The sequence below is a fragment of the Haliaeetus leucocephalus genome, unplaced genomic scaffold (genome assembly GCF_000737465.1).
Source record: "Haliaeetus leucocephalus isolate CR32 unplaced genomic scaffold, Haliaeetus_leucocephalus-4.0 Scaffold173, whole genome shotgun sequence".
Lineage (NCBI taxonomy): Eukaryota > Metazoa > Chordata > Aves > Accipitriformes > Accipitridae > Haliaeetus > Haliaeetus leucocephalus.
This window is the reverse complement of record NW_010972609.1, coordinates 4,138,251-4,153,969: the sequence shown is the minus strand read 5'-3', so window position 1 is coordinate 4,153,969 and position 15,719 is coordinate 4,138,251. Positions and strand designations below refer to the sequence as shown.

At 38.8% G+C, this 15,719-nt stretch overlaps 1 protein-coding gene across 1 annotated transcript in view; it reads right to left on the bottom strand.

Moving 5' to 3' along the window:
- The window catches only part of ANO3 (anoctamin 3), a 209,269-nt gene that overhangs the window by 142,308 nt on the left and 51,242 nt on the right, over window positions 1–15,719 (bottom strand). The gene's annotated exons all lie outside the window — the stretch shown is intronic.

The following is a 15,719-nucleotide window of genomic DNA, read 5'->3' as shown; positions in this document are numbered from 1 at the left end:
AGGGAATGGCGCCGGCGAGCAGCCTGGCGGGGAGAGGCGGTAACGCGGGGTCCGGCGTGCCGAGGGGCGGGCTCGGAGCCGGCGGCTCCCCTCACCCGGCCGGGGAGGGGGATGGGGGGGGCGCCGGGCGTCCCGGAGCGGGGAGCGGCGGGGACGGCGCCCGCCCTTTGGGCGGGAAAGTCTGTGGGGGCTCCCCCCTCTCCCCCCGCCGCTGTGAGGGGAGTGCCGGCCCGAGCCCCGGCGTCGCCCGAAAATCCGTCATCGGGCGGGTTTCATTGTCGGTATTGCCTCCCCGTCACCCTTGTCTGCCTCTGACAGACATCAGGTGTGACCGGGGAGCTGAAGGGAAGCCGAGCACAAATCGCACCTCCCTTCCGTAGTAATAGGTGCGTTTACATCTAGGCGTTGTGGGTGCAGTTTGTCTTTCCGCCCCTCCAGCCCTGTCGTCGCACCTCAAACCCGCGTTGCGTCACCAGCTTTTTTTCTCATATATGTTATAAAACTTACAGTCTTAATCTTACTGGAGATAGCTTTTTACAAAAAGGCACTAAATCCCACATTCAAGGCCTGATGTGGCCCATTGCTTTGCTATTTGTCTCATAATTTCCCTTTTCTCCACAGTGTATGTCAAGAGGTTCATTCCAGATGAAGAAAAAGATTAAATTTTTTAAGACTGTAATGTCTTTCCCTGTCTCCCTCCACTCACGTTATTCTCTCTGGATTCTGAGTAAGTTTCACGATAGTATCAGTCAGCGTTCTACAGAAAGTTTTAATTTTTCTGCCACAATAATCTTTTTTTCCGATCCTCCTAAATTCAGTCATTCCCACATTCCAGCCTGCGTCTAGCAGTATCTATCTCCTCTATTTAGGGATACACACAGTAGTTACTCCACGGAAGTTAATTAAATCACCTGTCATAACCCGTGCAGCTAGTGGCAAAATCTGTATCGTTCCTTCAAAGTCTGTGGCTCCATTTGTGTGCTAGAAGATGCACCAGAGATTTCCTCCAACAGTAAAGCAAAGATAGAACTTTCCTGTAGTTGACTGGGGGTTTGTAGTATACCATCTGCTTAAAAAATTACATGATTGCCACCCCTTACTACAGGCCAGTCTGTACTATAAAGTTGTACTACTTTGTCTATATCAGTTTAGTTAAAGAACCACGATGAATACACACTTTTTTTTTTTTTTTTTTAATATAAGGGTGTTTTTCCACTATGAAAACCTACTAAACAGTCATATATAAACCAATACATCCATACAAAGGCTCTTATAGGTAGATAGATAAAATAAACATTGCATCCTAACTAGGGAGGTATTCTCCAGCACTTTTTTCAAGAGTATACCAGACATCGCTCTTATGTAACGCGCAGCTGACACATCCAACTGTTACCATAAGAGAAGAAAATAACCTTACCTCCTCAGGATAGCTGACCAAATTTGTTTTTGTTTGGAACGTTTGCAGAAGTGTTGTTGTTAGTTAGCTTAGGAAAAGATGCAGAAGCTATGGTACTGTGAAGACATTATCCTACTCATTTGTCAGTCTCCGGTGGCTTTCTGCACACTGAAGGTAATAGATGAGGCATTCCTCTGCACTCCTGCAATTTCAGGAAAACTGCTGGGAACAGCTCTTTCCTGCTGAGAGACAGCACTATAGATGTTGCATGGCAGAATAAGGCAAGTGGAGACCAGCCAGACTGGCTCTTGTTGATCAACAAATGCTTGAAAACCAGGAGCAAGCCAAAAGAAGAGGTAGAATCAAGTCCTTGTTGTTTACTTTCAAGCTTTAATGCAGATATTAGAATGAATAAGTAGGGATTAAAACCCAATCTATACCCAGCAGCTGAGAGTCACCAGGGAAAAAACATAAGTATAATACAAACTATAAACTTAGTAGTTAATAACGATATGTAGCCTGCAAACAGCAAGTATAGTTCTTTCTACTACTAAGATTCTAGGCCAGAACTATTTCTCCGAGAGGCCTTGGCTGACACCTTTGACTTGCAGGTGAAGTACAAGAGCAGCATACATGATGCTCCCTTTCTTACCAGAGGAAAACAAAAGAGGACCATTATCTGCTCTCTTACAATAATAATCTACAAAATAGAGAGGGGAAGAAAAGGTGCTGATAAGTCAGATTATAGCCTAAAGAGATTGTCTCGCACACTCTTGGAAAAGAGGCTGTCAGCTGCCTGGTACTCAGGGCCATCCATCTATAACAGTCCTCTGGTTTCTGGTCCACAGTCCTCCATGCAGAGTTACAGAACTCCTGAAATCAAACATTTAGCTGACCCTATTAGTGCACAGAATGATGTGGAGGGAAAGCCAGGCTAAGGTGCTGCTCGGAAACCCAACAGAAGAATTAAATTCTGAGGACAGAAATGAGTTATTTTTCTACTTGTTTCTTAATAATAAAGCTCTATTTTTAGCAGTAGATAGCACATGCACATGAAACCACAGATATGACAGCTGGAGGTAAGGTCTGCAAAGAGAAGGAAAAAATATCTCTACAAAGGTGTTTTAAATTAAATTCTTCACACTGTCAACTGACTAAGCTTGAGAATTGTAGAATATGATAATATGAGAATCTGGAAAGATAATTCTTCAGTAAGCAAGGAGAGATTGGTCCAGTTTAACAGTATTTTTAGAGTGCAGACAACAGAACAATTACAAATTGATAGATAAGATATTCAGGAAATGCATACATTCTTAAGCTTCATATCCACAAGCTATATCGGCTCTGAATCTTATTAAAATAAAAATCTACCCTCACACTCACTGTCTAATGAATACTCTGTCTTATGAAAATCATGAGTTACATTAAGCTAAGTTTCACATCTCTCTGTAACATTTTGTAGACCTTTTCTAAATATATCAAAACTCTGGACTTAGTGAAGAAATCAGCATCAAACAGAAAGAGACTTAACCCTTGTATCTCTAGAAGTCAACAGAACCAAAATCATGACTCAAAAGCTTAAAGTTGATGTACCTGCTTACTGAGGTTTTGCTCAGGTTTGAGGTATTCAGTTTTGACATTAAGTCTGTTTGATAGATAGACATGCCTTTTTCATGAGATAGAGTCTTTGTCAGGAGAGATTAGAAAATAAGATGTGCTATTTTGGTCTCACTTCATCCTAATATGTGTAGCTCTATGCACATCTGTATTACTTGGGATCTGTAAAAATTTTGCCTGGTAAGAACAGGAGGACTGAGTCTCCAGATTTACATTCTACCAGGAAGCTGTTTTGCTACTAAAATAGGCTATGAGAGAGATATATTTTAAACTAAATTTTGTACTTCCATAGTGCTTTTCAGAAAGTCACATGAAATAGAACCTTAAATTAAAACCTAATTACCCTGTGATAAGTGGCATATGCCAATTATTTCCTTAAAAATTATAGCCATCTCAAAAGTTAATTATAGCCAGCTGTTAACTATTGCCCAGAAAGAAGAGTAAACTTATTCCAGAAGAAACTCATGAGGTTCAGTGAGTGCAAAATTCCGCACCTGAAAAAAACCCATACATCAATTCAGGCTGAGCAGCAGCTCTGATGGGAAGGACCTGAAGGTTATGGGAAACACCAGCTTGAATACCAGCCAACTGTGCACTTGCATCACAAATAAGGCAAACCTTAGGAGAAATGTAGCCAGCAGATTAAAGGGTTATTAATCCCCTTTACTTGGCATGACTGTAGCTGCACCTGCAATTTTGTGTCTAGCTTTCCTGCTTCACATCCTGTCAATTCAAGAAGGGGGTTGGAAAATTGGAGATGGTCCATAAAAGGGCTACCCAAGATGGTCAGGGGTCTACAATATATAAACTGTGAGAAGATGAAGAAGCTGGGTTTATTTAATCGGAAAAATAAACTAAGGAGTTCCAGCAGCCTACAACTACTTGAAAGTCACTTACAAAGCTGACAGTACCAAACCCTTTTTAGTGCTAAATGATCTGATTCATGACAACAGCCACACATGATGGTATGCAAGGTTCAGACTGAACACTAAGAGTAGGTTTTTACAGCATTGGTAATGCACTGTCAGGACAGGTTACCCACAAAGTAGTGAAATATCTATCCTTGAAGATTTTCAAAATTTGCCTTGACCAAGCTATGTCTGACCCAGTTTGGTGATGGCAACGGTAAAGCTTCAGAACAGAAGGTTGGATTAGCTGACCATCAATGGTTATAATAGAGGATGTAATATAAAGCAAATGAAAGGGAGTTGGAACCAGACTAATTCAAACTAGGAGGTAGAGTTGCAATATTTTGAACTGTTATTAAAACAAACTATAAAGTTATGTTATTTTTTCGTATCTGTAACCAAGGATTTCATTGAATATATGCTTACGGAACTCATCAAAGCAAAAAATAGCAAGATGACACTAAATGACCATTAATATAAATTCAGGATGAGAGATCCTTTCTCAAACATACCAATTTCTAAAATTCTTGCAAAGTACCATTTCTAAACAATTTGCAAGAAGATTTTTGAGATCAGGGTGATTCCTTAGTTTAAAATGTTGTCTGAGTGAGGACACTAAACATTTACAGCAGCACCCCAAATTATTGATTTTCTATCAATTTTTATGTAATACATTTAAGTAGCATGAAAAATTAATGTTTACAGCATTGTTGAGTCCATCTCTTTCAAGGAGAGCAGTTCTGTACTATTTAATGCTCTGCAATACAAAAATTTTTCTTGTTCAATATTTGCAGCAAAATTATTTGCAAATGTTCTGATCTTACTGAAAACAATGGGAATTTTGCCACAGACATCAACACGAGGATAAAGCTGTCAGTCACTATGGAGAAGGTCTAGAAAGCAGATCACAGAGCATGCTACAGTGTATAGTAGGTGAATTAAAAAACTGAACATTTTTATAAAGATTTTGCTTTGTGTTGCTAAGACACTAACCCTTGAAATCTCACTGATTTCCATATTTTAATATTTCATTTCTATGGTAATTTAAAAGACCTTTTCTCTCTGGCTAGATAGAATTTCCTTATATTCATGGAATTGGCTGTGTTTTCTGATTGATTCCATAGCTCACTGTAATTGCATGCTTATTTTTAAGCTTGTGTTTTATAAATTCATGTTTACATCCCAATCATTTCCCTGCACAGAGTTACTTTTCCAGTTTTGGCCTTAACTTATCCAGCTCACATGAGAAACAGAAAGAAACTTACAGTTCATATGTTTAGGAAAATTTAATTCCCCTCAGCAAAGCAGCTCAACTTTGTTCTAAAATACTTAAGTGAAAATGCCAAACTAGAATTCTAAGGAGTTCAGCATTGTTGTGCCTGGTATACACTGGATTCCTTGAAACAGACCTATACAGAAGTGAAAAGGTGGTGAAATGTTGGCGTGCTAAAAAATCCTTCTGTAATAATGCAAACAGATTATAAAGAAAGCACTAATGTCAAGAAACAGGTGAAGAGGAAAAAACAGAATTATAACAGCAGCATCTAATATACACACCTATCCCAATTTTCCAGGTAGGCATCCTTCTACATAGTCATATTTTTCTTTTCTATTACACATCTCAGTTTTCTTATATCACATTTTATCTGAAGAAAACATCAGGAAAGATTATTGTTACCCAACTCTTCAGTACCAACTACCAAACTGCTGCAATATAATTCTATTACTGATTAGCAGTCTAATTTGTCAAGTAAAGAAGAAAATAATCAGATAGACTAAAAAAAAAAAATCACTTTCAATGATGAAATTATCTATCTTCTAATTTATATTTCCACTGTAAAGACCTATTCTGCAAATCTGTGCATCTTTTCTTTAGTATCGTGTTCTCAGCACAGGAGCCTCAAGAGTGACAGTAGTAAAAACTTTTAGAAACAAGATGTTAGCATAGTCCTTAGCTGGATAGTCTAAATTTACAGTAAAAAAATAAAGGTTATAATTTAGGTATTTGTTCCTAGATTTACTATTGTTTCCTGGGTCATCAGCTCCTTGGTTTAGAAATTAACCCTCTGTTACAGCTCAGTGCATTTCTGACGACCAAGTCTTTTCTTTCATCACCTCCAAGCTAGTTCTGTTCAGAGCCTCTTAGTTCTTACTATTTGGATTTCTTTGGCCATGTACCTGGTCTTTTTCCCAACTACATTTTTTTTACCCCCTCTCTCCCACGAAAGAAAAAAAAAAAAAAAAAGACAAAAAAGGCACCTTACAAATGATTAAAAGGAGCAGCAAGAAAAGGCAAAACGGGAGGAATGAGCACTGTTTATGAACATGGCCAGCCACGTACTATGTAAAACTTCTACCTGCGTGTCATTTGGCTATTTCCATGCACATCAAAATGGAAACGGTATGGCAACAGTACGAGAGCTTGACATGTTACCTGCACACGAGGGAGAAGTGAATTTAATTGATACAGTTCATTCAGGAGAGACAGTCTTTCCTGCTATACATTTCTTTACAGCACTCAGAACAGCAAAGTCCAAGTCCACAGCTGAAGGTCCTAGGATTACAGTAATACAGACAAAAAATGGTTCAACAAAAACATTAGGATATCCTCTTGGCAGTAGCTAGCACGGTGATGTAATGTCACTGCATAGCAATATCAGACTTTTTCTTTCCAGCTTATGTAAAACACTGAAGTTCAGATATGGTAATTTTAAATTTATCTCACAGCATGCCTGCATTCCTTGTCGGCCAACCTGCCATCTTCCAAAGCAAAGGAACTACTGAGAATTTCTTCAAAGATAACTATTTCTTCATCTCAGCAGCATCAGAGAAATTATAACAGGGTGTTTCAATTAGCATCTTCACAGAAATTTCTCTCGTCAGCGTCACGCTTACATGCAGCTTTGGCCTCGTTTCCTGTTGCATTACTCGACTCCTTCATGGCTGCAAAACCCCATGCCGGGTACTATGTCCTCATTCCGGCTCTCCACTAGAAGTACGGCATGTATTTTCTCTGACAGCGGCATCTGAGAGCGGATTGATGCTAAACATGTGAGCTGCAAGCCCACACGCATATTTACCATGCATCAATCACCTCCCCATCGTTTTGGAAGAAACATACTGAGGTGGGTTATCCCGTCCCACAGAATTCTGCATTCCACCACCACAGAACTTGCCTGCTTGGCTATACCAGGTGAACTCCCACAAGACTCATGTCTCCTAGCATTAATGCTGTAGACAATGTTTTGCAGAGAAATTAGCATGGTGCCATCTGGCCTAGCGAGCCTATATTCTGACCTGGGAAGAGCTATGCTATTACACATAGAGAAGATAAGCAATAGTAATATTGCAGATGCTTTTTTATAAAATTGATCTCTCTGAGTGTGCTTAACATCACATCCGAATGCAATAATGTGGGCTTTAAAAAAAAAAAAAAAGCAGGGTTTTTTCCTTTTTTTTTTCCTTTCTATTATAGGACAAAAGTACAGTGCTTTGTTCCATAACTGAGTATTTTATGCAGATTTTCAAAATACCTAAGTCTGATGGAAAAGCGGGGGAAGAATTTCAAGCTTTGTGATTAATTTGGTCATGATTTATCAATGTCTCTGGAAATTTCAAATAATAAAAAAAAGCTTATATACTTCTGTTTTAAAGAGTCATGAAGAACAGATGTTTCAGAATTTGAATACTGTCTTGTTGGATTTGCAACCCAGAAGGTCAAAGTAATGCAGGAGTGCACGATAGCCGAGGAAAAAATAGACGTCAGGAAGTGGATGATGGGAGAGGATCACTTTCCTTCTCTGCAAACACCAGACTAATTTAATGGCAATATCATAGGCTCCATATGAGCTAAAAGGACTCCAGTCAAATCAGCTGTCAATATTCTCAAGGATTTATTTTAAAGGATCTCTAGATTACACTTTGTTCCTATGCACACACAGATAGTCTATTAGTCTGTAAAAACATGGCTTACCCTCAGAAGATATATTTATTTCTATGACTCTTACATGAGCCAAATGAACTCACTGCCGACAGGATATTTGTACATTACTTGTATCCTGGAAAAATAGTAATTACATGCCAAATACTGTAAAAAAAAAAAAAATCTTGGAACATGTAGCATATACTGTTGAAGAATAATAAAGAAAAATATGAATGCTGGGACTTGTGGACTATTCACCAGACACACCTGCAAAACCAGAATGTAAATCAGGGTTAACAAAAAAACAGATTTCTTTTTAATTTTTCTCCTCCTCCTCCTTTTCCAACTTAAATTCTTCTTTTCAGTTTCAGGCAGTGTTGAATTCCTTTAGTTTTCTTATCCTGAATCTTTTGCATTTAAAAGATGTCATACATTGAAAAAATGAGTTGTGTGTGGCCCCAGAAAGAATACAAAAATGCAGTTGGCTTCATATACCTTTAGGTATAATTTTCTAAGCTATTACAGTGAAATAAAGGTTTTCTTCTCTGAAGAGGATATTTCTAGCTTAGCTTTCTCTTTTTTCCTCTTCTTTTCAATTGAGATTGGAGAAGTTGTGAAAGTGTGCAAATATCAGTGCAAAGGATAAAATATTTTTTTTATTCCTGAGAGAAGAATGGCATTTTTCTTTTAGCTTTTACAGCAGATGAAAGGGCATAAAGCATTTTTAACATGATGTTCTTTAGAGAAAGCAAATAGTAGGCAAAGAATGTGTTCTGCCTCCCTTCCTCTCATTTTTTCCCTATAAGGCATCTATGCAAGAAATATGATGTACTTTCATTTAGAACATGAAGGAATACGTACAGGTACTATCTGTATCTCTCTCTCTATGTATAGTCTATAGACTTTATACAGGACATAAAGTAGGAAAGGCATTCCCACAGGCTCCTGGGTTCGGTAAGCGGACCAGCTTGCTGCCAGGGCCCACACTGGGGAAGAGAGACTTTCAAATTCCATCTGACTTCAAGAGAGAAACAGGGATAATGGATGCTTCTTCCCAAACCCACTTTCGACAGTTTGGATTGCTAAACCTATTGAGAAATTTGTTACTATACTGTTTTATAGTTACTAGCTTTTGAGGTGGGATTGCGTTGATGGAGAAGCGTAAGAACGTCTGAGATGTTTGCAGTTCAAGATGAGGATAAAAGTTCATACGGCTTTTATCTTCCTTAGGAATGGTTAACTATCTTCATTTCATTTAACACAAATGACAGAATGATATACGTAAATAGAGCTACCGAATAACTGAATCTATAATCTATTTCAATTCAGGCCAAGTTTTCCATCTTGCTTCATCCCACTGGCTACATTCATTTATGCTACCTTGCAGGCCCGAATTAACAGAAAGCTGGAAGCACTGTATATAATATCTTCAATTTAAGTATAACAGGTTATTTACCTTTAAGTTGGTAGGACAATTTAGGACTCTATTTCCAAATCCATTTTTAAAAGGCTTTCACGTGAAATAAATTTAATAGCTATTCAATACCTGATTCTAAACAACCCCAAGAAAGGCTGATTATTTTCAAAGTGGAATTGCACACTGTGGAATTGCATTTATTTTAACTAATAAGATGGTTGTAAATTAAGGTAATAATAGTGTATGCACAGACACAGCTTTCCAACACTACTTTTTCTGTTTGAATTAAGTAGGATTCTAGCCATTCAAAATCTTTAGAAATGGCAATGTTTTTGTAATGTAAATATTCATGATTGTTATGTTAATATGGAATTTTACTGATTAATTACACAATGCTTCATTGTTCTTAGTAAGTTATCCGTGCTAGTTACTCTGAAAATATATTCTTGTAAATTAAAAACTTTTAAAAAATGCTCATCTGTAAGACACTAGCAGTTTTGATCTCTCAATTTATTTGCATGCATTTTATTTATTGAAAAACATATATTTGGTAGTGCATGAAGGCACATGGGTAATTGGTTCTATTTCCATGATCATCACAAAACGAAAATAGAAAAAAAAATCAGCGCATACCTACTTCTTGCTTGTATATAGCGTTTTGTTTTCACATGCTCTAAAATGCTACATCTCAACAGCCTGTTCAGTGGTGTTCAGCGGTTTGTACTGCTCTTTAAGTGAGTGTTGTTCCTGACTATTACCACTGCAGAAGTAACGTGAACTGACTGTACTGTATCTTATTTCAGCATCATTTAGAAGTATACAGATTAAGTAAGCTGTCAAGAGCAGGAAAATATTTGTCAGTCTCAATGCACCCAAGGCAAAATCTGCAAATTGTTTTCCCGTACTCATTTGAACTTCTTGTTTTTAGAATACATACAAAAGCTTTGCACTTGAAATCAATAGCTATCATTTCCCTCTACTAACTGAAAACAAGAGGTATATAGTACTTTTCTGTGTTGTTGTCCAAAGCCGAGGACTGCAGTTGCTCAGAATGCAAATGCCAGTTCACCTCAGTCTGTCACATGCTCCTTGTTTCACCATTTATCTCAAAAGCACATACTGTCAGCGCTGCAGAAGAGCTTGATGGCTTTATGATGTGCACTCAGAGGTTTAAGAACAGTGGCAAAACTTTTATTTAAAATTATTATTGAAGCATTCTCCTTCCCTTTTTTTCCTTTAGAAGTGTAAAGAAATCACATTCCAGTAAGATTGCGTAAGTTGCACAGTTGCAAGCGTACACTGGGTCACTTGAACCAGATCCTTCGGTTCCCCAAAACAGTATAGCAGAACGCTCAAGGATAGGTCCCCAATACAGCGTGTGTAGAGAAAAAGAGGATAACCTGGCAAATATACCACTTCTCCCAGCCTGCACGCACATAGGAAAAGCCAGTAGGTAGGTAGGTTTCAGCCATTCTACCATCTATTTTAAGCTTCAGAGAAGCAGCGTCGTATTTTTAACTACTTCAGGAAAATGTTTTGCCAGATCGCTGGCAAAACCTAAGTTTCTAGCTCAGTTAACTGGTGTGACTGAAGCGAGACATGCTAGAACCTCAGATGACAAATGGAGAGGTGCTTATGGAGAGGAAGCACGATCACTACGAATTGAACATTTTAAGAGAAGTAGGGCACGTTATTAGCAGTTTTCACATTAAACAAGTATTATCCCAAATGAAAAGCCCCATGTTTTTCCACGTTTCTGCTGTTAGCAGTCTTACAAGTCAAACAAAGCTCAATTTGACATCAGGTGAGAATTTTACCTGGGAAACTTTACGGCTGCAAACCCCATAGTCAAGAACAGCCTAGAGGAATCCACGGGGTTCTGAAAACTGTCAGCTAGGCTTGGATAGGATAGATCAGGCTGCCTCTGCAAATTTTTAGCAAGTCAAGCTCTGTGTATCTGTATCTATACGTATACATCCGTTTACACAAATATATATGTACAAGTATACATATGCATGTTTCTCACTACTTCTTCCAGGAAAAGCATGACAGTAACACAGCAGGTTTTAGCAGACTGTGCTATAGAGCGCAGCGGGGCATTGTGTAAGGAGTCAAGGTTCTTCTGGGAAAGGCAGGTGGAGGTGCGGAAAGGAGAAGGGAGAAAAATAATCCTCAGAGCCCCCTGGAAGTCATAGATTTTTTTTCTGACCACTCTTTGCCAGTTCTCCATCTCCAAGCATTCCACTTTTTGAGTCATATAGTGGTAGTTGGGGCAAAACCAAACTTTTTGGTATATACATATATGTGTGTGTATATATATATTAAAAAAATATGTGTATGTGCGTATCATATATTTGTCATCACTCCAAGCAATCATTCTGTTTATACTAACTGGCGTTGTAACAGCAATGAACACTGAAGGCCATAAATTACGTGATTAGTAGCTGATTGACAAAAAGCAGCAAAAAAGATGTCAAGAAAATATGCGAGCCTAGTACCCCATGTTGATTCTGTACCCTTACAAACATATTTATTGCCCATTATTTATGGAATAGAGTTTATAACAGCATCCAATGCCATGTTTTCAAATATAAATGTAGCTTCTGAATAAAAGATGGCTCCCATCGCGTGACTGGATGCATATGACAAAAATGCTTCCAAGTCACGTCAGGATGATGGAGCTATGAGGAGAAGATTGCCAGAGGGGCTCTCTCAGCCACAGCCTGCTTCCACCTTATCCCTAACGGCCCTGAGCAGCAGGATGCGCCCACCAGAGTAAGTAATCCCAACCAAGACGTGGAATAGGTTAATTGCCTATATTTTTTTCTTATCCCCAACTTTAATGATTCACAGCAATAACGGCGTATTAAGAAACATAGCCTTTTTTTTTTTTTTTTTCAATTCATTGGTATCACTAGTCAAAGTTATCCATGGCACTTTTTAGTTATATTTGCATTGGAACAGTGACATCCACTGGTCAATGTAAATAGCGCCAGGTTATTTTCTGCTGAATAGGACTTGGGTTATCAAACTGATAGGGACTTTAAATACCGAAAAAGATTTAGGATTAAAGTAAATAAATCTGACTGTTCAATGTCCAGTGAAACATGGACTATATTAGATATTACGGTACTGTAGTACCACACATTTTACATTTAGACCTGGTCTCCTCAGGTAAGGAAATAAAACAATAATAACAATAATAATAATAATAATAGTAGTAGTAATAATAAACCCCTAAATTGAACATAGCAGCAAAACAAAACTAGTCTGAAGAGAAATTTTAATTTAAAAAAATTATTAACGGTGAGCAGATATTTATTTATTCTGAAGACATCTGCTTTTCTGTCATTCAGTCACCAAGAAAATAATAAAGTAGAACTTCTTGGCATTTTAGAATTGAACTAAACTCTGGATATTGCAAAAAAGAGATTCCTTTTTTATGAAGGCAAATTTAAACCAGTGATAATGACAGTATCATAACAGCATAATAATACTAACACGATAAACCACAGCAAGAACAAATCATGTATCTGTAGTAGGGAGGGTGAGGAGCAGAGGAAATACGCCATGTTAAAGATCAGCTGATGCTTTAAGCTTAGGAGGTTGCAAGATAACCACAGTGCAAGAAAGTCAGAAGTAAACTGTGTGAGAAACCAGGTAAAAGTAAAATTTAGAGAAAAGAAAGATTGTAAATCCATTTCCTGTTTGCTGATGGCTCATAGAAGAATTAAATGGAAAAGGAGCAAAAAAGGAAAACGTGCATAAAACAATATATAGACGTATTCACGTTCCGAGTAAAATGTTGCGAAAACTGAACAAGCCTGAGAGAACTAATCTAGCTTCACAACTAACACTGTCAAGAATGGTTAAGTGGAGTTAAAGTTTTTCACTGTTCCTTTAAAAATTATGGCTCTGGCATCCTTCCCCCCCCTCCTCCCCCTTTCCCCCCCCCAAGAAAAATCACAGCATACTCTCTGCAAACTGTCTATCCTGTTAGGAATGTACACATTTAAAGACAATCTCTATTGCTACAAACATTGTGTATCTGGACCTCTTCCTGGACTTAAAAGAGAGGACCACCCTGGTGCCATGTGGCAGGAAAAATGGTAATAACATAAATCAGTTAATCTTGGTGTTGTTGAATTGTTCCGCAGGAGAGGAGTAGCAACAGGGAAACTGTTTACACTGTGAAAAGGAGCCTGTGTTCACAGAAAAGAGCAGCAGACGAGAATGGGAGGTAAACGAGGAATGTGGGCTTGGATGGTTGAACTTTTTTTCTGACTTTCATGTCTGTCCTTTCAGAACTGGAGAAATAAAATGTGCAAAACAATGCTCAGGTATAGTGGGAGGAAAATGCTCACTGATATCTCCCTGCAACAGCTGTCTGAGTATGAGGCACTTGTCATTTTTATGCCACTGCTTTTGTCTGACATGCAGATTTTGGGAGAGGCCTCAGGAGGAGGAAGCACGCTGCAACTTCCCGGAGAGCCTTAGATTTATTTTAGATAAATCAATTAATGATTTGTCTGAGTTATTTGTGCCATGGGGTCCTCCCTTTGGTGTAAACCAACTCAAGCATGAGTGATAAAAATAAAAAAATTAGCCCGCTCGGAGAACAGCTGACAGCTACTGCTCTTCTCCCTTTCCAGGGGATAGCTCACGCTGCTTCTGTGCCGGTGCAGCTTTATCCCCTGATCACCTAAAGCGTTTTATGCACACAGATGGATTTATTCTCAAAACCAGGTAAGACACAGGACTTGAAGCAGCCCATGAAGTACACTGACGTAGCTTCCCTTACAAGCCTGAAACGAGAGGACTACGCGGATGCCACAGAGGTAGCATGACAATAACATGGATGCAGATTTTCCTATTGCTAGGTGGGCTGGAAGTAGATGATCACTTGCAGAAGGTAGGGGCTGGTAGGAACTATTCCACCCTCCATGAAGGAGCCCTGCTTCTGTTCCCTTATCTGGCCTTATTTAAAAAATACTGAACCATCCACTGTTATTGGTTCTCATTTTTCAACCACAGCTCTGTATTTTGAAAGAGATACCAGTAGGTGAAAATCTCAGCTTTTTTTTTTTTTTTTTTGAAACAGAAGCTGCTGAAACCAGAAGTCACAACCAAGATGTGATAAAAATAATCCAGTTACAAATAATTGCAAAGAACAACTTAAAAACCACATACTGTTATGATTCATGAGTTTTGTCCTCTAGGGAACAACAGTGCTGTTATCGCTATTTTAAGAAGCAGTAGAATGAGGGACAAACAAGATATTAAGGATATTGTAATTTTCAAAGAAACTAAAATCTTTCTTTTCTATGCCTTCCGTGCCTTGGACCCGTCTGTCTGCGCCCTACCCACACCTGGGCATTCAGTCCTAGGTTTTCCTCCCCCTTCCCCTGGTTATTAATGGAGCTGCATCTACCAGCACCAGCCAGCCACGAGCATCGTGATAAATGTTCTCCTACAAAGTGTAAGAAATAATTCAAATCTCTGCTCTCCCCAAGCCCATTTCACACCAATTAAATATTTATCTCACCACAGGAGAAGATATTTGATGGCATGTGTTTTCAGCTGGGTGAAAATTGCTGCTATGATAAATACTTAATAATTTATACAAACCAGTGCCTCCTAGAACAGCTTTGGTAAGAGCAAAAGGAAACATCTGGTAGATAGAAGACACCTGGAATTTGGGAGGTTTACACTCCACTACATGCTCCGAGACATAGCACTCAATGAATCTTTTAAGAACACGGTGTTGTCCCCCTGCTATCACAGACAGCTATGACAGCTTCTACGTTTTTCTTTTCCCGGCCCATGACCTACCCAGCTGCTTTGCTGAAGCAGGAATGCTGGTGCGTACATGCTAAAAGCATTAAAAAAAGTTCCCTGAGTAGCTGTGCTGGGTGTGAGTTACATTCAGCTGAGGGGCTGTGTAAACACGCCGACAGCACCAGGCTCCAGCAATAAAATAAAGCGTGGGGTTGCCCACTGGCAGGACTGGGATTGACTGGGGTATGTCTGCTCACAGAAATGGAAACTGGGGCAGGAACTCAGCTGGATTCAGGCCACAGGTGGTGCTGAGAAGATCAGCAAAGTCTGAAAGGCGGTTAACTTCCATTTTCAATTGAGTTATCTGCAATATCTTTGCAAAAATCTCCCATGCATCTCTCCAACACCATGTTTCCTGTAAGCATCTACCAAAAGAAAGGCATGTTTAGAGAGCAAAAAAAAGGTAAGCTACCTGAATTTCATCTGTAATTACTAGCAAAAGTTGATTACACACTCACTGGCATGCAAATGCATGCACAGCCCTGATATCCTGTAAGTCTAAAGAATTGAGGCAGATTCCAAATACACAGGTGGCAATTAACAAAGGGGAAAGAAAAAAGGTAAGATGTGGAAACTATATGACATTAAATATAAAAAAGTGTGAAGAAGAAACTAAATACT